Source organism: Aedes albopictus, chromosome 3 (genome assembly GCF_035046485.1).
Source record: "Aedes albopictus strain Foshan chromosome 3, AalbF5, whole genome shotgun sequence".
Lineage (NCBI taxonomy): Eukaryota > Metazoa > Arthropoda > Insecta > Diptera > Culicidae > Aedes > Aedes albopictus.
Window position 1 is genome coordinate 413,892,937 of NC_085138.1, and position 27,061 is coordinate 413,919,997.

A 27,061-nucleotide genomic window follows, 5' to 3' on the forward strand; every position below is an offset into this window, starting at 1 on the left:
GATTCCTTCCTAGATTACTTCAGAGGTTTCATCAGGATTCTTTGAAGGATTCCTCCTGGTTTTTCTTCTAGGCTTCCTTCAGGGATTCCATCTCAGATTTCTCCCGGGGATGCTTCATTAATTCCTCCCGGGATTTCATTATTGATTTTTTCCGGGATTAAATTCCTTACACAGTTTAGAAACTGGACTAGGATGTATGTTCTCTGTCTATTGGGAATACTTTTTGGGATTTCTTCAGAGACTTCCCCTGCAACTGCTTTAGAGTTTCTTCCCAGGATTTCTTCAGGGATTTTTTTTACTGATTCTTGTCAGGATTCCACCCGAGATTCCATCAGAAATTCCTCCCGGGAATCCTTCACGTATTCCTCCCGGTGTTCGTCCAATAATCTTTAAGAGTTCTCCATGGACTTTTTCCGAAATTGTTCCACGGATTTTTCAAGGATTTCTACCGGGATTATTCTAGGAAATTTTCACGGGTTTTATCCCAGAATTCCTTTCCGATTTCTTTCACAGATGCCTTCCTAGATTACTTCAGAGTTCCTCCTGGATTCATTTAAAAATTACTCCTGGAATTTTTCACAGGCCTTCTTTTCCAGATTTCACTACAGATTACTCTAGAGAATGCTTCATTCATCCCTCTCGGGAATTTATTATTCAATTCTCCCGGGATTCATTCAGGAATTTCACCTTTAATTACTCCCGGAATTCCTCCAAGAATATTTCCAGAAATTCATAAAGTGGTTCTACTAGAAGCCCTTTAAGGATTCCTCTTGGGATCTTCCATTAATGCCTCCCGAAATTTCTTCGTTTGTTTTACCTTTGTTTCCTCCGGGCATTTCTCCAAGACTCTCTGAAAGTGTCTTTCGAGGACTTTTCCCGAAATTTCTCCATGGATTCTACCTGGATTCTGTAGAGGATTTCCTCCGGGATTCCTTTAAGAGTTTCTTCCGGGTCTTGCCTGAGATTCTTCCCAATATTATTGGTGTCATTCCACCACGGATAACTGCAGGATTCTATAAGGCTAGAAAAACTTCCCAAGATTCCCTTAGAGTTTTCTCCAGCAACTGTTTTTGGACTTCGTTCCAGAATTCCTTTGGGGATGTTTTCGTTAATTTTTACCGTGATTCCTCTCGGAATTATCTCACTTATTCCCAGGGTACGAAAAAACGGATCACGCCGAAAAACAAACGCTTTGTCCTAAGCGGTGCATGTCGGTAACAAAGCAGCTCCGCAACAAACGCATGTCAGACGATGAGAGCAATAAAACAAACATCGCTTGCCGTGCGTGTGCCGATATTCCGGATTTTCTGATGAAATTTTCAACTCACATCATCGAATTCATAAGCATTTGGACGAATTAAGACTCTTACAAACCTCAGAGTCGAGTTTCATTTGTAAAACAAGGCGAAAATCACGATGTGGATAGAACGAGACAAATATTCCTACCGTTTTTGTTGTGAACAAACTCGGAAGCGATTTTGTCATTATCTGCTAACGAAAAAACAAAGCGTTGTTGCCGTGCCTTCTTTGTTACCTATTTTTCGCTTGCGGGGCCACATTCTGCGTACACTGCTTATTCCTCAAGGTGTCCCTCTAGAATCTTCAATATTCCTTCCTAGATTACTTCAGAGAACTCTCAAAGATTCGTTGAGGGATTCCTCCTGGGATTTCTCCCAGGCTTCCTTCAACGATTCCATCACAGATTTCGCCAAGTTTCTTACCAGAAATTCTTTCAGGGGTTGCATCAGAACGCTTTCAAGCATTCTTCCCGGTATCCCCCTCCCATTAATGCCTTTAGGAGTTTCTTCATTAATTCGTTACAACACTCCTTCAAGGAAAACCCCCGGAATTTCTCCAAGATTCCCTCACAGTATCTTTCAGGGACTACTCCCGAATTCCTCCAGGGATTCCAATTAGTTTTTGTCAAGGATTTCTTCCGGGATTTCTCCCAGGTCTTTTTCTATCAGTGTTCTCACAATTATTAGAGGAGACATCCCTGCACGCATTTCTCCAGGATGCTAATAGGCAGGCCCGGATTTAAGGGGGGGCAAAGGGGGCAAGTGCCCCGGGCCCCCCGATTAGGAGGGCCCCCCAAGAATCCATATATATTATGTTCAACGAATCCATAAAAATGCACACCAAAGACGATTATATTTATTGTATGTCCTAGAGTTGTTATAATTGGGTTCTTTAACGGTAAGGTACACCGGGGCAAGTTGAAACGGGTGGGGCAAGATGAAACACGAAGTTTTGAAATAGATTTCAATACAATTTGGAAATTTTTTCTTCGTCAAAAGATTGTTTGAATCAAAAACATTGTGTTATGGCGATCAAACTGTTTATCATCATTAGAAAACATCATGTTAACCCGCTGTTTCATCTTGCCCCACCTGTTTCAACTTGCCCCGGTGTACCTTATCCAGATTGTTTATAATCTGACATCGAAATACAAAATTTCATAATTTTGAAGCATTGGAACTATTTGCAGATTGGTTTCAAAGTTTTTGTGGGATTTCTTTTTTTTCGGTATGAGCTGCAGTTCTAAAGTCATAAAACTGTTTAATTTATGTTTTGAAACAAAGAAATTTTGATCTTTTGATTGAACTGAAAAACAATATTTTAATTGCCTAACAATTCAATTGTTTTGAGGCTGCTTGATTGCAGCAAATTCAGCTCTAGAGAGATATTACAGTATTCAACAATTTAGTAACACGAAGTTTTTGTTTTATTTTGGTATACGCGATTTTTTTCCAAAACCCCTTGAAAGTTCTTGTTGAGATCAGAAGAAATACTTATTTATGTAAAAATTACTGCACAAAAGCGTCTCCAAACAGAGTGCGTTAAAAAATCTTAAACAATCTTTGTACGTACATCTGTACATCAGTCTGTTGATTATACGATCATATTCTGAAAATAACTAGGTAATTTTCCAATTGTTGTACAGCTAAAAATTCTCCTATTGTTGCACACTCCATGTTTTTCTTATGGGGTGTGCAACAATTGGCGATTTACCCTACTTAATATCCATCTGCACAAGTTCATTGAGGACAGATGTTATCATGGGAAATAGAAGATAATGATTCCTGGAAATGTTCCTGGAAAATTCGGTTTAGTTTTGAAAATCTAGTTTCAAGAACAGTTTAACTTTGTTCAATCAGAATCTTAAAAAACTCGTAGAATATTGCAAATCTTAATGAAAACTTCTCCACATTCCTAGGTATTAAAATGAACGCTAGGTTCTAGAATTTGCATAAATCTTATGAATTCGAATGAATGTTTAAAATATATGTAATACCTATCTGAATGAGATGACATTTACGCTGTAAGGCCGTTACAAATATATATTTCACTTTTTGTCCCACCACTCTTTGGCTGGTCGAGGGGGGGGAGGGATAAAAATAATAAAGCATTTAATCTGAAAAATATTAAAAACTCATCGGATTTGTTAAAGAACTTTTAGCAAAACCCGATATTTTGCTAAATATTTTTTGTCTGCCCCCTCAAAATGCAAAATCCAGCCAAAAACTTTTGGGGGGGGGGGGGGGGGGGGGGGGTGACAAAAAGTCAAAATTAAATTTGTATCAGCCTAAATAAGAATGCAGTATCTTGATGATTATGCAAAAATATTAAAATAAATGTTCGTATTTTTTTGGTATTTGAATAATATGTCGTCATTTTTGAGAACCGCATTGCTAAAAGTACACTTTTTATAAAGCATCAGTAGAAAGTAATATTCGGCCTGAATATTTCCTACAATAATACTATATCTTTGAAAATAATGCAAAATAAATGATAAAATGATAATTTGAATGAACAAAATAGTTGTGTGACTTAGTTTTTTCCTGAATCACAAAAAAAAAACATTACAAATATAAAAATACGAATAATACACAACATTCAAAACAAAAAGATTAAAATTCTTCAAAATCTTGCTTTTGGGGGCCCACTTTAGAGGGTTTGCCCCGGGCCCCCCGAAGCCCAAATCCGGCACTGCTAATAGGGATACTTCCCGGAATTCTTTCGGAAATTTCTGCTACAACTATTTCAGGAAGAATTTCCATGATTCCCTTAGGCATTTTTTTTAATTGATTCAGGATTCCTCCCGGGATTTTTTCACTAATTCCTCCAAGACTCTTCAAGAGTTCTCTATGGACTTATCCCGGCATTATTTCAGGGAATCTTTCAAAGAATTCTGCCGGGATTCTTTAAAAACAAATTTCTGGGGTCTCTCTAGGGATTCCATCCGGATTTCATCCACAGGATCCATTCTAGATTACTGCAGAGGTTTCTCCAAGATTTTGTGAGGGATTCCACCTGAAACTTCTACCAGGCTTCCTTCAGGGATTTCATCGAAAAATCCTCCCCGGGATTTCATATTTGTTTCTCCCGAGATATCTGCATGAATTTCACCTTTAATTCCTCCCGGGATTCCTTCAAGATTCTTCCAAGAAATTCCTCCAGTGGTTTTACCAGAACCCATCCAAAGATTTCTCCTGGGAGATTTCCATTTGTTCCAAACGGAATTTCTTCCGGGAATCCGTGCCAGGTTAATTCTTCTAGGAATTTCACCTTCGATAAATCCCGGAATTCCTCCAACATTCTCTCACAGTGCTTTTCAGGGATTTTTATCGGAATTCCTCTAGAGATTTTATGGCTTTTCAAGGGAGTCTTCCTTCTTGAAATTATTGGAAAAATTCCTCCACGGAATTCTCCTGGATTCTACTAGGGATACTTCCAGGGAGTCTTTTAGAGACTTCTGCTGCAATTGCTTCAGAGATTCTTTCCAGAGTTCCTGTTTACACCAAACGCTTACAGCAAAGCAAAAAAAACCAGCAAAACCTCCGGAATTTCTACAGGAGAACCTCGGTAAATTCCTTCCAGGAGTTCTTCGGAAATTCTTGCAGGAGTTCTTCGGGAATTTCTTCAGGAGTTTCTTAAAAATTTTCTCGGGTAAACCTCCAGGAGTTCTTTGGGAATTCCTCTTGGGATTCCTCGGGAATATTCTGAGGAGTTTCATGTATCTCGGGAATCCCTCCAAGAATTCCACGAGCAGTTCTTCATTGTTGCTCGAGGTTCTTTTCCGGCAGTTCCTCGGGATTTCCTCTTGGTCTCCAGAAAGCCTACTCCAGGAGTTTCCTGGGAATTTCCGACGATTTCCTGGAGGTATTCATAGGTATATCCAGATGAATTTCTGATTAACTCATGAAACAGTTCCCGAGAATCTTCTGGAAGAATTCCCGAGAAAATGCTAGAGGGATTCTCCATGAACTTCTCGAGGAATTTCCAAGGAGTTCCTAGAGAAATTCCCAAAAAAAACTACTTTGATTCCTCCTGGAGCAATTTCCGAAACTCTTAAAGGTATTCTCCTTAAGGGATACCCGAGAATTTCTTGAATAATTTCCGAGGAACTGGAGGACAAATTCCCGAGAAACTCTGGAAGAATTCCAGAGCTACTCCAAGAGGAATCCCCAAAAAAACTCCTGGAAAAATTTTCGATGAACTCCAAGAGGAATTCCCGAGGAACTCCTAGAAGAATTCCGAGGAATACATGGAGCAATTTGCCAAGGATTTTTCTAGCAATTCCTTTGGGAATTCTTGAAGATCTCATAGAAGAATTCTCAAGGAATTCCTGAGGAACTACTGAAAAAGTTGTTGGCAAACTCCTGGAAAAGTTCCCGAGCAACATCTGGAGAAAACTCCGAGGAATTCATATAGAACTTCCCGAGGAACTCCTGGAAGAATTTTCGAGGAACTCCTGTAGGAATTCCCGACGAACTCTTAAAAAAAAATTCTCAAGGAATACCTAAAGGAATTCTCGAAGAACTTCTGAAGTAATTTTCGAGGAATTCCCTTGGAACTCCAAAATGAATTCCCGAGAAACTCCGAGTGGAATTCCTGAGAAATTTCTGGTGGAATTCCTGAGGAACTTCTGGGAGAATTTCCGAGGAACTCTTGGAGAAAGGAATTCCCGATAATCTCCTAGAGGTGAGTTCCCAATGAGCTCCAGATGAATTCCCGAGGAGCTCCTTGAAGGAATTCCCGAGGAACTCATGGAGAAATTCCCGATAAACTATGGAAGAATTCCCGAGTAACCCCTGGAGGAATCTCCAGAAAACTCCAGGAGAAATTCCCGAAGAATACATGAAGGAATTTTCTGGGAACTCCTGGAAGGATTCCTGAGGAACTGCTGGAGAAATTTTTGAGGAATTTATGTAGGATTTCTCGAGGAACTCCTGGAAGAATTTTTTGAAGAACTGCTGGAGGAATTACCGAGGAACTCCCGGAGGAATTCCCAAGGAACTTCTAAAATAATTCTCGAGGAACTCCTGAAGAAACTACCGAGGAACTCCTGGATAATTTCCCTTAGAACTCCTGGAGGAATTCCCTAGTAATTCCTAGATGAATTCCCCGAGCAACTCCTGATGGAATTCCTGAGAAACTACTGGGAGAATTTCCGAGCAACTCTTGGAGGATTAATTGAGGAATTCCCGAGAAACTCCAGAGCAATTCCCAAGGAACTCGAGGAATTCTTAAAGCCATTATCTAGGAACTTCTGGAGGAATTCCCGAGAAACTCCTGGAAGAATTTCCAAGGAACTGTTACAGAAATGACGAAGGAACTCCTAAAATTATTTTCGAGGAACACCTAAAGGGAATTCTCGAGGAACTTGTGGAGGAATTCCCGAAAAACTCCCGGAGAAATTCCCTTGGAACTCCAGAATGAATTCCTGAGGAAGTCCAGGACGAATTTCCGAGAAAGGGTTTCTCGAGGAACTCATGGAAAAATTCTCGAGCAAATTCTGGAGGAATTCCCAAGGAACTGCTGGAGGAATTTCCGAGGATTTCCTAAAGGAATACTCGAGGAACACCTTATTCCCGAAGAACTCCAGGATGAATTCCCGAGAATTCCTGTAGGAATTTCCGAGGCTCTCCTGAAAAAAAAAATCGCCAAACTCCTGGAGGAATTTTCAAGGAACTGAAAGAATTCCTGAGGTACTCTAGGTGGAATATCCGAGGAATACCTGAAAGAATTCCTGAGAAACTTTTGAAAATATTCCTGATGAAATCCTGAAGAAATTCCCATGGAACTTCTAGAGAGATTCTCGAGGAACTACTGGAGAAATCTTTAAAAGGCTTAGTCAAATCTTCGGTCAAGTCTGCGGAAATTTCTGGATGAAGGTCTGTTAAAAATTCAAACGAAGTTCTGGGGAGAATTTCCGAAAAAAAAACCTGGTTAATATTCTAGAAGCAACCCCTGTTTTGGAGATTTTAAAAAAATTAGAGAATACTCTGTTGAATTCCCAGAAGAATTTTGTTGATGAAAATTTTATTTTCTATAAACAATTGCAGATGAAAAATAAAATTTAAAGTTCAGCATACTTCCTAAAACTTGCATGAAATGCTGGTCATCTAATTTGATTCGTATTTTTACTAAAAACTGCTTCAAAATTTCTGCCAATATGAAGACCGAAAAATTAGGAAATTGTGAGTTTAAGGTTTTGAAAGTTTAAAATTTTATCTACAAAAATTGAAACGCATTTCATCTTAAATTGTTCCAAGATTTGAATTATTGGTGTACATTAACAACATCAATGAATATTATTTTTCAGCTTTCAAAAGTCTTCAAAAGTCTTCACAAAATTTGAAATGTCTTCCATATGTCTTCACAAAAATAAATGTCTTTACAGAACCTCGAATGTCTTCAATTTGAATACATGTCTTCACATCTGGCATCCCTGCTGTTTACAACCGCCGAACAAAGGCGCAAACGCTATAGTCCATTTTACGAATGAATAACCCGTGAAAAACTATCACAGACAAACAGACGTAACACTTGCGAAACTTCCATCGACTACGCTTTCAATGAACATTTTAAATTTTCATAGTTGTGACTTTCACAACCAGTGGCGCGCGCATAGTTTTTCTATGCGTTTGACGTTTCACACTAGCGCCTTCTGTTGGCGATAATGCACAACACAGTGATTCGTGTAACTTTTCCATCAGGTGGTGGTAGTGTGAACTGGGCGATGGACTTCCATGAAAATCGTTCAAGGTGTTCCGTCTGTTTGTCTGTGTCAATATCATCATCAACATTGTTGTCACTTCGTAAAATGGCTCATACTGCCATTTTTATAGGAGCACTGTCAAAGGTCCATTCAAAAATATGCCTACCAGACTTATACGGTAATAAAAATCCACTTGAATCATGAGTTTAAACTAGGGGCAGGACACAACATCAAAAAAATAAAATATACATCTGCAACCACAATCAATAAAGACACCGAAAAATGAGTAAATATGTATTCTTGGACCATTATTATACAACAGTGTAGAACTACTCTGGCCACGTCCTTACGACTGCTGAGGTGTGGGAATGGCGCGATAGATGGTCACCCAGGGAGGAATGCAACCGTCCACCGATATTTACATGTCTCTAAAATTCAATCACATCAATTTCAACCTAATCGAACCGTTAATCGATCGAATTGGCTGTCGTCACGCGGAGATGTAAAACGTACTCCATAATGAAGTGCAAAAAAAGTAAGCTGCAATTCCGTGATAGCAATCACTGACGGCGGTGCGAAACCGCCGGCTGCATCTAGTTCGCGAGTTATGCCGTAGCAATTGCATCCATGCATGCTCATACCCGTGATGATGATGACGCTACGATACGATACGATGCCGATGCGGCTTTACTAGACATTTTTTCCCAACAGCTGCCTGATGCCACCCATTGTTGCCGGGCTCCAACTCACGTGTTAACCGGCTATCTCGAAAACACTAGTAGGTAGTCAAACCTTCTTTTCAGCACTCAGTCACTGGCTGCTGGATTTACGTAAGTCCGAGGAGCTGGTCCCCCTTCGCAACCCTCTTGTCGGTATACGGTGGATAGGCCCATTGTGTTTACTCGCCTCAATGCACGCTATCGTACTGTCTGTATAGTATTGAGTATAGTGAGTACATACCTCTTCACACGGATTGATGATATCATCCACACTTTTTTTTTCTTCAACATTCCCTCTATAGTACTAACTTAGGGGTTTGTAAGTGAGCTTCGCATGTCAGGATTGTTTACATGATCTTTAAACACCCCGCAAACACTCTCGCACACATGGTGGTGCGGCGATGAATCTATTGCCTCAGCGGCCTGGCGCACCACAACAACCAGTCTCCGCGGCAATCGGTCGGTTCGGTTGCAGTTGTTGCCCAAACGGGTTAAAGTGTCACGCCCCTACTGCTCTGGTGTAATAGCTCTATAGTGGGGGCTTGCTGCTCTTCACTCACTCCCATCCATACCCAAACCCATGGGAGGGCCTTGCATAACCATTCCCAAGGTCTTTCGAGAGCCCGTTTGTCACTTGACTGGTTTTTCCCAGCGCCACAACGCGTTTTGCGATTATCTCATGTCCCCATCATCGGCCAGCATCTTCAGCGCCACTGTGTCCCGCACAGATTATGGATACCGTCCGATGTTCAGGGGTGCCAGATTTACAGTTAGGGTTTCGATTACGGATCTTTCGCTTCATTCCTAATCAATTCCATAATTAAGACCTAATCATAACGTTTCAGATCTGATTATAATGTACTCAGGTTTATGCACATAGGTGTCAAAGTTTCCAACATTCAATACTTCAAATTTTAAAATAACTTATAACTGAGCTTGGTACCAAGAATTAAAGTGAGTTCTCAAAATTGATTTATTTAAAAAGGTCAAGGTCATCATTGAGATCTCAAGTCTGTGGTAACCAATAAGCATTTAAGCAACGTATATAATGAAAAGACTTATTATGATTCAATCTGAAAGTAGGGTTGTTAGAAAAGAGCATTTGATAGGCCAAGCTGTACAATAGGGTGACTCAAACTGACTGAATGGTGATTCGAATGAATCATCCAGCTCAACATAGCATGAATTACAGTTGACAAAAATGCCATGAAAAAAATAAAAATTGAACTAAAGTTTTACTAAAAAAAATCGTATAATGAGCACCATTTAAAATTCGCGTCTAATACGAATTTAGCCTTCTTCGTGCATTAGCTGAGCTCAGCGTTCATGTCTGGGACGTAATGATCCCAATGCACCACTAGCGTTACAAAGGTCTTATGTACGTACGTCCTGAATGCAGTGTTTCTTTTTTTTTTTTTTCATATTCACGACATTGTGTGCTTATGTTTTTGTCCCAACGAGGCAATACCTGCAATGACAAGAAAAGAAAAAAAAAATATTAGTAAAAATCCAAAGCAATCAAACGAGTTTGGAATATTATTTTATGTTGTGTATACTCCCTATCAAAAGTTATGGTCAATCCCACAAAAACATGTATTTTTTTTGGCCCTTACCTTCCAGATTTCAAGAACTAAAGTCTCATCCAAAAGATAACACAGCGTAACAAAAATTAACTTTTTGTCTGTCTCAAGAGCAAACTTATGTGTCTCCGAAGGATTTTGGGCCGCTGAATCCGAATCCGGGCTCAGATTTGCTCCAACACGTCACAATTTTGAGCTATACCTCAATTTATAGGGCAAAATATGCGATTTTGGGCTTTTTTGACTGCAAGCCATTAAGCAAGGAAATATTTTTTTACGCAATCAAAAGGTTAATTGGTCAATTAACATCTAAATTAACGACTCATGCAAAATATTTCGTTTTATCAAATCGAATTTGATAGATTTAAGCGATTTATGTTAGGTACGATATTTCCCATACAAGTCACCCTCCAAAAGTTGCATGCAAGTTTTCATACTAACATAAAATGCTTAAATCTATCAAATTTGATTAGGTAAAACGAAATATTTTGCATGAGTCATTAATTTAGATGTTAATTGACCAATTAACCTTTTGATTGCTCAAAAAAATATTTCCTTGCTTAATGGCTTGCAGTCAAAAAAGCCCAAAATCGCATATTTTGCCCTATAAGTTGGGGTATAGCTCAAAATTGTGACGTGTTGGAGCAAATCTGAGCCCGGATTCGGATTTAGCAGCCCAAAATCCTTCGGAGACACATAAGTTTGCTCTTGAGACAAAAAAATGTTGCGCTGTGTAATAAGTCAAAGAAACTTTTAACATGAATTAGGTGAAACGTTTAGAAAAATATATGTGTGTACCTTAACCAAAAGTTATCAAATTACCTAAACTTGTTTCCTAAACTTATTCTTAACTTTTTTGTCCTAGATTTGAACTTAGAAACGAAAACAGATATCGCAAATTTGAGCACATTTTTGGCCCTTTAGGGTCCTAAAATCACTGATTTTAGTAGAATAGGGTCGAAAAACACATGTTTTTTGTGACCCCATACACTTTTTGAGAACTTTAGACTTCGTGGGGGATCACTTAGCCTTGAGATACGGACTTCAAATTTTGGCATGATGATTTTTTGGCTAAAGCGATCGTTTTGCAATATTAAACTTTCCACATTTCCTACTTTTACAAAAATAGGTGTCGTGTAGTGGTTAGGATTGGATTGATTAGATAAATGATTATAATTTATTATATGTGTAATGGAAAACAAACATTCGATTTTGGACACCCCTAAACGAACCAGCGTGCAAACCGGGATGAAGAACGAGAACCGAACGAAAGTTGAAATCGGTTGAAAGCGAGAGAGTGTAACCTGGAGTGCACTCATTCGATGCCGCTGCGGCGCGCGGAGAACCGCATAGGAGTGAGAGAGAGGGAGAGAGATGCTAAACCCGTGTCCACGAACCCGTATGGCCATCAAGGTTCCGCATCTCTCTCCCTCTCTCTCACTCCTATGCGGTTCTCCGCGCGCCGCAGCGGCATCGAATGAGTGCACTCCAGGTTACACTCTCTCGCTTTCAACCGATTTCAACTTTCGTTCGGTTCTCGTTCTTCATCCCGGTTTGCACGCTGGTTCGTTTAGGGGTGTCCAAAATCGAATGTTTGTTTTCCATTACACATATAATAAATTATAATCATTTATCTAATCAATCCAATCCTAACCACTACAATAGGGACGGTCAAATGTACATTCGAATGAATGTTTCCAGCTACCAAATATTCGCGAAATTCAATTTGCTCATTAAAACTATATATATTCAAATTCATGCATAAAATTACACATTTTTGAAGTAATGACATATACACTACCCGCCAATAATAGGAATCGTTGCAATACTCAGTATTGCAACACCCAACAAGTTTCGCATCACCCGAGGAAAAATGGAGTAAACCTAGAACGAATTAGGTTGTGGGTAGGAGTTGCATTTTCAAAGAAAAAAAAAGTGGGTGGTCAACTCAGACGAAAGGAAACATTTTCAGCACATACAAAAACATTTCACTGAGTGATATTTTATTATAATAAAATTATTTGCAGTAAAATTTTCTACCTCGTTGACTGATAAAAACCATGGTTGTATCTACTTGTTTTAATGCATTGAATTTAACCGTATCGACAAATATTGAAAAAGGCGTCCAAAAACTGTTAAAAAGTGAATTCTCTGCCAATTTTTAACAAATCAGATGGCAATCATTATCTATTGCAGGATTGTTTTTCCAGGTTCTAGATGCTGAATTTACCATACGAGCTCGTGATTCGTTTACAAGATTCGCTTGAATTGTACTTAAATCGTGTTCGCAAATATGAAAATGTCGGTCCTGTCTAGTGGGGTAGCTTGAAGTCACTCGTATTTGCTCCATTTTGATCGTACCCATTTGTCAAAACATGTAACATAGCATCACAGACAAACAAACGTAGACTACGTAGATCACTAATACTACAATCCTACTGTGTGCAGTAATCGTCGGGAAGCTTTGTTTTTTTACTGATTTCTCAACCAGGGTGCGATGACGTCACGTTTTTGATTCCCACATCTTGTACCAATGTTTAGGGAACTCAAATGCATTGTCAATGGGGGAACCTAATTGATGTTGGCTGCAAACAATCCTATTGGCTTCTTTAGCTGTGCTGAGATAATTTCATATTCTGAATCTGCATGCGAAACTGAGCCGAAATCCAAATTTTCATGAATTTTGGTGCCCGGAAACCCATTTAAAAATCAATTTGAAGTTTGTGTGGGAGCGATTTGTCGAATCACCCCTCGTCGCATTTTGTACTGGGTGGAGCTGTCAAACAGTTACCCAGCTGTCAAAAGGTGATTTCAAAAATTCTCCTTGAAATTGATTTTAGGTATCAAAATAAAGTTCTAAAAATCTGAAAAAATCATAGTGGCTCAAAAAAAGGTGCTCTTTTATATAAAATCAAAAAATCGATACATTTTTCTTAATTTAAAAACCTAATTGGGTGGGAATAGGGATATCATATACGTGGAATTCTCAGCATGGTCAAGTGGAAAAGAGAGGACATAATTGGAGCATCGTCTTCATTCATTAACGGACGGTCGGCAGTAGCTGTATACATGGATTACCATAAAAGTATTTTGGGCCTTGGGGGCATGTGTTGGATTCGACAAAGGAAACCAATGTTCCATGCTCAATTTTTACTGTAACCGGCTAACATCTAACGTTTCAAATGTACGTTGAGATAGATTTTTTCAATTGTGTTTTTATAATTGAAAAAAAACGCATTTTCATTATTTTTTAAAATTTCGTCAAAATTTTAGGAGATGGGACTGATATCTCGACTTCCATTAAACTGACACTAAAAATGTGTTCAGATGATCGGAACATATTATTGTAGGATCTCGCCGGTAGGGAACTTTCCGCACACTTTTCGGGACACTAATAAAAACTCGTTTCTTTATCACTTTGAAACTTTATTGCTTCCGCACGCTACAACGGTACACCAACTTCTGCCGAAGCAGCTCCCGATTCATCTCTCTAGCTTTTCTGCTCTAGTTCTCCCTCTCTCTTTTGCAATCGCTGCTCACTCGACAACAGTCGCTCTAAGAGCCCCCGCTAATTTACTGGTAGGGTGGAGTGTATATAATTGGCTTTCATTGATGAACTCTACATCCCTTTTCTACCCTGATAAAAAAAACTACGAACTATATCTAGCTGGCAACTTCTTATCACGTTTGGGGCGTTTCGTGGTACAGGATTCATCGTCTTCGTCCTGAATTTTTCTGTTCATCATTGAAGGTGATGGTTCACGGCTGGAAAGGTGCCGTGATTTCGATTTCGTGGACGACTTATCTCTCGACACTGGTACTGCTACAGGTATTTCCGACTGGTCAGTGGATTCTATGAAGATAGATTAGTTTTTTTTAATAAAGAAGAGAAAATAAAAAACAAACATATGCGTTAAAATAATAAAATAGAACATTAAAATAAATTAAATTTTATAATTTAGAACAGTATAGACTTACGCTCATCGCTTGAAGCACTCTGCAAGGGTTCCATCACATTTCCAGTTGGCCACTTCTTAAGGTGGGACACAGGGCGACGGTACATAACCCCTTCTTCGTTTCTGACAATTACATCGCTTCCCTTCTTCTTAACCACTTTGAACTTATCAAGTTTGAATTTGGGCTCGAGTTTACCAGTTTCGTAATTTCTCAGCATGACTTCGTCGCCAACGTCGATCTCTGATGATCTCGCATGTCTTCGCTGGTCCGCATATGCCTTTCCCTGCATCTTCTTAATCGCATCTCTTTCTCGAACATCCTCATCCCGACGCAAGTTTGGTTCGGTTCTAAGTGACGGAAGTAGATCTTTGACTGGTCGGCCGGTCATGAGTTCCATTGGCGCTTTCCCTGTTACTGAATGAGGTGTCGTATTATACGCGTATACGTAGTCTTTGATAGCTTTTCGCCAGTCTACGTTGATTGCCTTTGCAATACGCAGTGTTCGCAAAATCCCCTGATTTTGTCTTTCGACTAGGCCGTTCATTTGTGGCCAATAGGGAATTGTGCGTATGTGGCGGATGTTTTTGGAGGCACAGTAATTAGCAAATTCGTCGCCAGAGAAGGGGGGCCCGTTATCGCTCCGGATTGTTTCTGGATAAGTTTGCTCCAGGAATATGGTCTCGAGTGCCTCAATTGTTTTGCTTGCGTTTGTTCCCTTCATTTCCGTAACTCTCAGGAATCGGCTATAATAATCAACAGTAACGAGGAATGTCGCGCAATCCTTTGCCGAAAAGAAATCGATAGCAATTTCTTGCCAGGCACGATCTGGCATTTCTTTCCGGAACATGGGTTCCGGTGGAGCTTGTGAGCTTACCGCTGCACAGCCTGCACACTCTTGAACATAGTCTCCAACATCTCGGTCCATGTACGGCCACCATACTTTTTCTCTGATATTCCTTCGCATTGTGACTACTCCTGGATGCCCTCGGTGTGCAATTATCAACGCTTTGTGTCTGAGAGTCACTGGAAGCACGATCCGTTCGTCTCTCACGATGATTCCATCAATGATTCCCAACTCTTTTGCAAAGGCTTGGAATTGAGGAAGATCCGAAGGCCAATCCTGGCTGTGAATGGCTTTTGATACTGCTTGTAGAACCTTATCGCGGCTGGTTTCACTCTGGATTTCTTGTAGAGAAATAGCCGTCGGGCCATCACCGACTGCACACACGTAATGTTCAGAAGCTTCATCGAAAGGTACGTCTGTGGAACCATCAGGATGCGTACCTAACCTTGACAGAACGTCCGAGATATTGGATGACCCCGGAATATGCTTCACAATAAAATCGTAGGGCTGCAGCCTCAACGCCCAGCCTTCGGCTCTTGAGCAGGCACGCTTTCCTTGCTGATGTTTCCCACCGTAAATGTATTCCAGCGTCTTGTGGTCAGTGAATATTGTGAATTGAGTGCCAAACAAGTATGGATAAAATTTTTCAACGGCCCACACAACGGCTAGTGCTTCCCGTTGCGTTTGTGGGTATACCCTCTCTGTTTTGGTCAAGCCTTTTGAAGCGAAACTGATGATTCTTGGATTCTGTTCATCGTTTCGTTGAGTAAGTACAGCTCCAAGACCGACCGGTGAAGCATCCACATATAATTCGGTCTTATCTTTTGGATCAAAGAAACCCAATTGGCGAACAGTATTTGACAAATCATTTCTGAGATCATCAAAAGACTTTTGCTGATCATCTCCGAATTCCGAAACATCGCCTCTGATGAACTGACGCAGTGCCTCAGATCTCGTTGAAAGGTTTGGGATAAACTGTCCCACAAAATTGACAAGACCCAAAAAGCTTCGAGCTTCCTCTTTGGTTTCCGGTCTACGGAAGCTTTGGATGGCAGTAATCTTATCATCAGATGGGCAAATTCCTGTTGCACTCACTTTAAATCCCAAGATCTCAAGTTCACTTACTCCAATAAGACACTTGGCCCGATTTAGCGTAGCATTGTTGTCATTTAACACTGTTAGCACTTTCTGCAGCCTAGTGTCGTGCTCTTCCTTCGTCGCTCCGGCCACCACAACATCGTCAATGTATACTACAACGCCTTCAATTCCAGCCAACATTTCTGACATTACACGCTGGAAAATTTCCGGAGCGCAATTAATGCCGAACATTAACCTCTTGAACCGCATGAGGCCCTGGCTTGTCATGAAAGTGGTTATTCCACGAGACTCAGGGTGCAACTCGATGTGGTAGAAAGCCGATGTGATGTCTAGTTTCGAGAACAATGTCGATCCTCTCAGTTTATTCAGAAAAGTATCGATCATTGGGAGGGGGTAATGTTCACGTTGTATCGCTTCGTTAGGGTACTTCATGTTGATACACAACCTAATATCATCCTTCCCCTTTGGAACTACAACCATCGGTGAAATCCATTCAGGTGGGCCCACAACCCGTTCAATAACATCGCTGTTCAACATCTCTTGTATTTTTCGATCCACCTTCTCCTCCATTGCTGCAGGGATTCGCAAATAAGCAATTTTTCTCGGTGGAATGCGGCGGTCGATCGACAACTTCACCTGAACATTTGGAAATTTGGGAAAAGCTTCAGTTTTGACTTCAATGTTCTGAACCTCAAGGCCAACTTTCAGAACTTTCAAATCCTCCGCCGTTCTTTTACTGAGGAGTGATTTCTGAGACCCTTCGACTACAAAAAACTCAGCATAACTTTTTGGTTTGGACTCATTTATCGAAATCCATGCTTCAAAAATGGTTGAGACTCGCAGCGGTTCTTGGGCGGCGTATGCCAAAAACTTCCGGTCACAGTGAAACCTTCTCTTGAACAGGACCGCGTTGCCCTTTATTAATTCTTCCCAAACTTGCTCAGTTACTGTATTGATCGCCGCTCCAGAGTCAATCAAAAATGTAACTGGATGCTGATCAATTTTGCACGTAATAATTCCATTGTTTCGTGGGGTCATCTAAGCAAACAAGAAGATAAGTGATCCAATTTTAATAACATTTTATAATTTATTATAAAAATGCTGTAATTCCAAGTGATAATTTGGCGAGATTCTACTATCCCTCATTTTCGAATTCAAATTCATAGCAAATACGAAATATCAAATATATAAAAAAATAACGAAAAATGTTATGCTACCTTCATCGATTCTCCTGACATCGAACGGCGGTGTGGTTGCTCATCATCGTAATCCTCCTCTCGTAAGGCATTTGCTTCGTCTTCGGTACGCTTCCAGGTGCTCCGAGCTTTGATCTGCGTCTTCCTTGCTGCTCGACACTTTCTGGCGAAATGGCCCGTACGACCACAATTGTTGCACCGCGAGGTCCGCGCGATGCAGTTTCGAGCATCCCTGTGGTGTTTCCAAGAGCCGCAACGATCGCACTCCAGTCTAGCACGATTTCCTTCATTCCATTGCTTCTCACGCTTGAACGGAGCCATTCCGGGGACTCCGCGTTTTGATGGTGGTCTTCTCTCCCATACCTGCTTTACAGCTGACACGGATGCATCGGGGTCGTGCTGGAACGGATGCGATTTCGCCTTTTGTTTCATCAAGATTTCTCGATTGATGGCATAGTTTGTTAACTCATCAAGGCCCATAACATTCTCTAGACCCTTGTCCTTAACACGGTCATCTCGGGCACCCATCGTTACTTGTTGTAAAATTTCCTTTTCCTCGCGGTCCCGGAAATCACATCGGGATGCCTGTGAGCGAAGCTTGAGGATGAACTGGTTAAACGGTTCATCAGCGGACTGCTTCAGTGAACGAAAAACTTCAAGCTCGACTCGCTCGTTGCGTTTTCCAACAAAAAAGTTGTTCAATCGTTTGACGGCGTTATCGTATTCGGGCGTCTCTTGTGGTGCTAGAGGAACTTTTGGAGGTTCTGGATGGATCTCTCCAGGTACGGGCCTCAGATTGTAATAAATCCTCTGTAGGCCTCGACCACCGCGTGAAAGCATGAGAACCAATCTATCGTGCTGCGAATCAATTTGCTTCAGCTCTAGTAATAGCTCAAACGCTCTGAGCCATTCTTCCCACTCACGACGAAGATCTGATGCGTCAACGGCATCGTTGAATGGCTCCAGTGCACAACTCTTATCGTAGTCCATCTGAAAATAAACCGTGAACTACTGGTTTGATTCAAGAAATTTACTTGCGCCAACGCTTCTTCATTCTAATTGGAACAATACATCCTCTATCATTGTGCTTTCAGTGCATTCATTGGTTAGTCGAACACAAAATGTATTCCAAAATATCTAATCTTTCTATCAATACTTATAGCAGAAAACTGGAATTCTCTTGAATATTTCGTAATCGGAACCTTTTTCCAAAAATTAATCGAAATCCAAATTTTCATTCCCGGGGTGAACAGTCATTCTATCCACGGGGTGAACTGTCATTCTATCCACGGAAAATTTAAACTATTTTATGCAATAAACCAATGGAACACAGGAATTGGAACGCAAAAAAAAAATCACATTATACTGAGCTTTTCCGAGGCTATAGAAAATAGCAATATTTTTCCACTATTTAAACAACCCAATTCCATACCAAAAAATCTTCCCGTGCGTGCACTTTTATATGTACTCAGCTTCACTGTATAATTTTGCCTTCAGCTGGACGCAAATCTTGCACGCGCACCATCAGTGATCATCAATCAGGCAGCACATACTTGAATCTTCCAATGTGTGTATACGAAAAGCTTCGGTCTCAATATCGCGCATCTTCAGCGATCACTGCTTTGGCTGTGTGAGGTGTGAGCGCTGCGGTCTTCAGCCGGTCTCGCTTCTTTTTATTGTGTGCTTTTCGAGTTGAATCGGACTCGCATCTTTTTCTGTGTGTGTGAGCGCTGCGGTCTTCAGCCGGACTCGCTTCTTTTCTTTTTTTCATCCTTCCATGTGTGAGCGCTTCGGTCTTCAGCCGGTCTCGCTTCTTTTTATTGTGTGCACTTCGAACTGAATAGGACTCGCATCTTTTTCTGTGTGTGTGTGTGTGAGCGCTGCGGTCTTCAGCCGGACTCGCTTCTTTTCCACTAGCATCGTTCAACTTCTTTGCCACTTGCGCACTGCCTTAACCTCAACAACCACCATTTTGATTGTTTTCACAAGTTCTCACTACAATTTTATGCCGAGTGGATTATTTTCACTTTTAATCCTGTTTTCAACAACATTATTTACTCCCGCCGAAGCAAAAAAATCATCATCCTCAATCTAGTCCTCAATCACAATCCGGAAAGCACAAAAACACAATTATGAATTGCACCCCTCTTCAATCTCCTGTTAGTGTCCATTTTGTTCACTGGCCGTCGTCGGTTCCCATCCAAACAGCAATAAAATGTTTTCTCAAAAATTAACTCACCTCGATTATTCCGTTCGGCTGCGCCAAATTGTAGGATCTCGCCGGTAGGGAACTTTCCGCACACTTTTCGGGACACTAATAAAAACTCGTTTCTTTATCACTTTGAAACTTTATTGCTTCCGCACGCTACAACGGTACACCAACTTCTGCCGAAGCAGCTCCCGATTCATCTCTCTAGCTTTTCTGCTCTAGTTCTCCCTCTCTCTTTTGCAATCGCTGCTCACTCGACAACAGTCGCTCTAAGAGCCCCCGCTAATTTACTGGTAGGGTGGAGTGTATATAATTGGCTTTCATTGATGAACTCTACAATTATAATCAGTTTTTTTTTAATTAACGCAACAAGATTGAAAATTGGTCGACTGTAACGCAATTTGAATTTTAGTAAATTCCATATTTTTTTAAACTCTGTAGAACTCGATTTTAAGTTAAAACTTAAAAACTGTTCTACTTGAAATTTTTTGAAGCACGATTTCGAAATCAGCACGTAATTATGCATTATAAATTTCGGTCGTTGATAGAAGTTCACGACTTTCGTTTTATTTTGTAAAATTCCTATTTTGAGATAATTCTAATCAAAAAATAATATACACTCGATTCTTTTTTTGCACGGGTCGTTATTTTTCAATAACTCAGTCAACTTTGAACCGATTCTCATGAAATTGTGTACACTGATAGTACTAATCGTGCCTACATGTGTTAACAGGGCCCATATAGCCGAGGCGGTAAACGCACGGGTATTCAGCATGACCATGCTGAGGGTGACGGGTTCGATTCCCGGTCGGTCTGGATCTTTTCGTAAAGGAAATTTCCTTGACTTCCTTGGGCATAGAGTATCCTCGTGCCTGCCACACGATATACTCATGCAAAATGGTCATTGGCAGAGGAAGCTCTCAGTTAATAACTGTGGAAGTGCTCATAGAACACTAAGCTGAGAAGCAGGCTTTGTCCCAATGAGGACGTTACGCCAAGAGAGAGAGAGAGAAAGAGAGAGAGAGAGAGAGAGAGAGAGAGAGAGAGAGAGAGAGAGAGAGAGAGAGAGAGAGAGAGAGAGAGAGAGAGAGAGAGAGAGAGAGAGAGAGAGAGAGAGAGAGAGAGAGAGAGAGAGAGAGAGAGTGAGAGAGAGAGAGAGAGGAGAGAGAGAGAGAGAGAGAGAGAGAGAGAGAGAGAGAGGAGAGAGAGAGAGAGAGAGAGAGAGAGAGAGAGGAGAGAGAAGGAGAGAGAGAGAGATGAGAGAGAGAGAGAGAGAGAGAGAGAAGATCGAGGAGAGAGAGGAGTGAGAGTCGAGAGAGAGAGAGAGAGAGAGAGACGAGATCACCGAGCGAGAGATCTCGCGCTCTCTCCTTCTTCCTCTGCGTAGACGAGAGAGAGATGCTCGAGAGCGCGAGATGTGTACCCAAACTTTCATGAGAATCGGTTGAAAATCTGACTGAGCATAAAAACCAGACCCGTGCAAAAAAGGATCGGGTGTACTTCAACCATTGCTAAATCTGCGTTTACATGAAGATAAAGTAGCAATTCACTTATTTTTATGATAGACTCACTCAAACACTCGTAATACCATATTTGCTGGTGTCCATTATGCCTTGATTTCCCCCAATCACCAAAAAAATTACTGAAAAAATGACTGAAGAAATCCATGGAGAAATTTAGAAAGCAATCCCACTAAAAGTTCTAGAGTAATTTCAGTAGCTGGAGACGAACCAGCCTCGGGCTGAAAGTCTCGATAATAAAGACATAAAAAAAAAATTCAGTAGCAATCCCTGGAGGTATCGGAAATTAATCCCAAGAGGAATCACTGTTTAAATATCTGCATTGCAGTGACGGTTGAAAGACACAGAATAGTTAGAATCAAGACTGCGTAGTGAACCGTTGCCTAGTTTTTCCGTTTTGTCCAGTAAAATAGAAATTGATAAAAACCAAAAGCTTGACAAAAATTAACAAAAACAAACTACCAGACGAAGAATAAAACTTTTCTAACTTTTGAGAAAGATTGAATAAACAATCGAAACGTCGGGCGTAGAAAACATGCTCTAGTTCTGACCGTTTCAAAGACTGAAAGCCGAAAAAGTTTCCCGGTACAAACTCCAAGCAGTCGATAGCATCCAAGTAAAACCCAAAGGTAGCACCGCTCTACTGTTTGCCGAAGATTCACAAGAATCCACAAGGAATGCGGCCGATTACTTCCAACGTCTCGACCCCTACCAAGAAGATGGCTGCTTGGTTAGTTCAAGAATTGAGAGAACATCCTATAGCCCATGGACGAAGTGTTCGAAATTCGTTTGAATTGATGGAACACCTCAAAAATATCGAACTACGGCGAGGTGAAGTACTGGTATCGTTCGACGTAACTGCGCTTTTCCCAAACGTATCAGTTAATGAAGCCTTGAAGAGCCTGCAAAGGCATTTAGGGCCGATTTCTTCACCCGGGCTTAAATTTTAAACCAGGCTTAGCAAAATTTTAAGCCAGGCTTAGCTTTTTTTCGATTTCTTCACCTCGGCTTAACCACTAAACCCGGTTTAATAAAGCTACGGTTTACGTTAAGTGTGGCTTATTTTAAGCGGTGCTCTGAGGTGGCTTAGCAGCGCAAAGCCAGGCCCAAGCCGCAAATTGCAGAGTTTGGGTTTCTTCACCTGCTTCATGGATACATTTTTAAAACAGCAGAAAATATTTTTAATGAAACATGTACACTTAGGAACGATACAATTGTAAAACTTTTGGACACGGATGGAGGCGATCATATAGAAAATGATAATCTACATCCAGCGCGTCGTCAATATAAAATATTCAACATCGGTTTTTGGGACAATCAAGTTTTTACATTAGATTGAAAGTCTTCGAAAAGGCACCGTGTTTGCAAATTTGTCATCCTGATTTGGAAATCGAAAGCACATTTGCATTGAAGTTTCTATTTATTTTAATCCAGTCCTTTCCATAATGTCAGGTCACAATGAACAATGTTATGGTTCAAGAGATATTATTTTTTTAAGAAACAAATTACACTCAAAAAAAAAAAATTCTTCTAATAACTTTTTATACACTGATTTCTTACAAAAACTTAGTTCAAATCACGTTTAGTCAATCGAATATTCAACATTTTGACTCATAATTCTAAATATAAAAAGTATTATTCGTGGTGTACTTCTAAACGTGACTTATTTTGAATACCTAATAGGGTGACTATGGCTATTATCGGCAGGTTTGTTCTCTTTGTCGTGGGAGTTTTTCGTTGGCCAAAATGCCTGAAACATTGCCATATCACCCAGGTAACCACTAAGCATTTGAATAAGCCGTGTATCAGCCCGTATTATGCATTTAAACTGCTTGCTGCCCTACATAAGCAGTTTGAATGCATAACTGCCTTGAGTTAGCATAAGCTGTGCTACTCAAATGCTTTTGGCTGTTAATTAGCATTTCAACTAAGATGTTTTCATTTGGGAGCAATCAGAATGCTTTTCAACTGCTCTTTAAATGCTAGGAGCAAAAAGGTTGGGAGATATGTTACGCATTTGGCAACACATGTTGTCTCTCTCTTACAGAGCCTATTCTTCTGTTTACAAATTTGTGCATCTTATTTGTTTCTTCATGTTCCTCTACTAATCCAAAAGCACCAAAGTTTTCATTACTGCAGCTGGATTGGTTTGGGAATTAGTCCATAAAAAAATCACCAATTATTTATTATTTCGTCGGAAAATGTGTGCCGAATAGGTGGATGCTTTGGTGGATCATAGGATTGTTTGAAAGAGGGAAGAAAGAATCATATTTCACAGATATTTAAAAGAAGGGATCGTATTCCTCTAGCACAATGAAACATCTCAATGAAAACAAGTTTTTGATGTTGAATCTGAAGCTGTTATCGAATCATTATTTATATTGGCGATTAAATCAACGCACGCCACCGGAACAGCTTTAGCATCGTGGATCAGGAGCAGCAGAATCAATAGCAGATATGTTTCATCAATCTTCGGATCGTAAGTTCAAAACTACATCACTACAAAAATCAGCAAAAAAGTACCACCTAGCACCGGCTGGAATATGGAAGGACGATGAAGCGGGAAAGCAGACTGAGAGAACGAGAAGCATTTTTGTTTTTTTTTGCTCGACGAAGTGTTACGCTTCTTTGATATTTCGTCACGACGTTCCTGAAGGGATAGCACTAAGACAGCCCGTTATTTTGCCAAAACCTGCTGTGAGGTAGCACTATAGGCGCATATACGGCTAATTAGCATTAAACGCCGTGTCGTAAAGGCTACTATAATGCTGAAGGAATGCTATTTTAAATGCTTACTGGTTACTTGGGCGGTATTAACAGGGATATGTAATTTAAAACACTTTTCAAGCGTTTATTAAGTTTTTTATTCGACTTGCAGTAATTCCTCTACAAAATAGTTTACCAAGACCTTTTTTCTGCTTCTTATTGAGCTTATGTACAAATTAGCGCATGTATCTGTATAAAATGTTTTGCATGAGTCGAAAGAGCGCTTCCGTTTCATCATACTTCGACTTAGAGTACAGGATACAAAAACACGCGTTTTTCACTGAACAGCAGCTGAACTAATGTATTGTTCACTTGTTAACCATTATGTTGCGCTAATCCACCACTGCTCTCGAGTTCAAATCTTGCTTTAGGTAAATTTATGTGTAGTTTTTATTTCATGACAGTGATTCATAGCATAACTGTACATCAAATCTCGTGAAAATTGAAAAAAAAAATGCATTTTTTTAATTTTAATAATTTTTGCTTAAGCTGAATAACAGCTTTACTATATATATGTATAAAAAATAACGTTTGTAGCAACAAACAGTTCAGTTGGTACATAAGACTATGCGTTATAATTTCTCCAATTATGTGTGAACAGAGCTCCAACAAAGGTTGCATCTGAAAATTATCCAAATGTTATTCAGCATCATGCTGGATCAAATCATCATAAAGGTGCAACAATGCTTTCCAATGCTTTTTCAATGAGTGATTGTTAGTTGGCATGATACCTGGAATCCCCCTCCTCACACAGAACCCCGTGGCTTTTCCGAGGTTTTACAATAAACCGTGGATGTCCCAAATCCGAGGTCATCTCAACACCAAGTCTAGATGTAACCCCAAAATGGGTAACCTTCCGCCGTTCAAGATCTTTCAACGAAGACTTGGGCAGGTGAAGTATCGGCTAGCCGCTAAACCTGGCCGAAGACCTACCAGAGGATCGTTCTCCATATGCCGAGGAACTCCCGGGTAATTTAGGCGGAAAAGGTCGGTACTAAGAAGGCCACTAAGAAGGGTTACCTTCTGAAACCCTCCTTAAGCCAACGGTTACTGCCGGATTAATATCCGTAAGTTACACTCTCTAATCTTATTGAAATCTAAACATAAATTGGCATCCCTGCCGTGATCATCTAAATGCACATCGATCGTAGCCATCATCAGCTATTACTACTATACAAAACCCCTCCGGCCGGTCCACTGAACCGGAAAACGGCCTCTCTATGCCAACTAAAAAAGACCTTCGCTCTCGCGTCGAGAAGGAACCGGTTAGTCTCCGCCGCCACCGTGGTCGTACAGTAGTATGCCCCCAAGGGTCCAAACAGAAAAAGGGGGACACCGCGGTTATACAATTCAACAACAACAGCAACGGTTCGGAGAGCACTCATCGCGCGCCAAGCAGGTGAAACTAGGACACTTTCACTCGCACATTATAGTACTGGGGAGAATGGGATGAAATGCGCTGCTTGCGGTAAACTGACCTATCCCAGGTGAGTATGAGCGTTTTAGTGAAATGTTTTCATAGCGATCGATGACATTTTCGATATTGGTGCCACCATCACTAATTGTAACATTTCGATGGCAATAAGCTTTGAAGAGAAATGGGCCGTCCACATGATTGTTGTGACGATAGGGCCTTACAGAGTAGACAATTTGAACATTACAAATGCGCCACAATATTTGTAGCGTAGTTGTAATGTTCCAATTTTCTGTTAGAATTTTTGTTTTTACAACTTCATCGCCGTATAATGTATACGTTACTACTGTCATTTTTCTTCCTGATGCGTGTTTGTGCTCAAGTGTCACAAAGCATAACGGAGCCGAAGCTATCTCGGATTTGAATGTCATTAGTATTTCACTAGTCCCCATTCATGGATATACATTATACATTTCACCCCAACCTCCCCCGCCTAGGGCTTCACAAGCGGATTGCTCTTCGGTTGTTGCGTTGCGCGTTGCGCCAGACCGAGCGTGCGAGCCAATGAGGTACAGATACAGGTGGCGCAGATAAACATTGCGAACCACTAGTTGTCTCTTTTGTTCTACCGCTGTTCTTATGCAACTCAATTAGTGACGTCACTAATTGAGTTACATAAGAACAGCGGTGGAACGAAAGAGACAACTAGTGGTTCGCAATGTTTATCTGCGCCACCTGTATCTGTACCTCATTGCGTGCGAGCGTCCTTCAGCAAGGCTGGTCGTTGGACCATGCAGCATCGCTGGCTGGCTGGCTGGCGCGCGCGAGGGGTATTTACGTTTTCGGGGGGAGGCCCCCGCGCGGGATATGACATAATCTGGTGGAAAAGTGGCACACTCGATCTCGACTCGATCGCCGCCGCGGCCGTCGGAAAGTGAGAGTCCGCGTGGTCGCTAGCTGGCCATTTACCTTTCTCTCGCTGCTCTCGTCGCGAAGTGAGGCTCAGCCAGCAGCCAGTTATGATCGATTCAGCGTGGTGCGATTTTTGTCTGAGCGTCTTTGGGAATGTGGAACACGACTGGTGGGCCGGCGGCGTGATTACGATCAAGACGCGCGGTTTTTAATACTCTTTCGACTTTTTTTTGTCTGTTTTGACGAGGCGTGGTATTTGCCACCAGTGACCCAGTTATTGAGGTGGAAAATTGTATAATTGAATAATTCGACTCCGATTGGCGGTCATCGGGGCGGCGAGAGCGGTTGATGTTGGCCTTGAAGGCGTTATCTCGTTTTGATTGCTGTTTCGGTTCGTTATCGATTGATGGACGTGGGAGATTTTGGAGATTGGTGGACTGGTTTGGTAATTGGTTGAATGTTTTTAATTATGATTATTATTTTTTCTTTTCTGATGTAACTGGTTTAGAGAAAGCTTCTCGGCTTATAAGCCGAGTTTTCCATGAGCAACTTATACTCAGTTACCGAAATAGAGCTTCTTGGGTTAAACATGATGGTTGGGCAAAGAGAACATTGACATTAAGTACTTCGCCTGCATTCTAGCGGTTTCAGTAACGGTTTTTTTGGGTTTCGGAAACAGTAGGTTGTTAGCCTAAGGTCCCCTATCCACCGTGGTGGGGCTGCCACCTTAGGTATAGCTTCCGGTGGAGGAGCATTTCATACTCAGCCGCTGGATGCCAGAACAGACGCTGTTTGAGCCGCACCTCCTTGGTGAATAGACGCTCGGGTCGTACCTCCTCAA

At 40.9% G+C, this 27,061-nt stretch overlaps 1 non-coding gene across 1 annotated transcript in view; it reads right to left on the reverse strand.

Moving 5' to 3' along the window:
* Positions 1-10,049: 10,049 nt before the first annotated feature.
* Positions 10,050-27,061, reverse strand: part of LOC115253634 (uncharacterized) — an 86,960-nt gene continuing 69,948 nt past the window's right edge. Inside the window, exon 3 of the transcript XR_009998668.1 lies at positions 10,050-10,192. This is a non-coding gene — a transcript (uncharacterized LOC115253634). The remainder of the gene's footprint in view (positions 10,193-27,061) is intronic.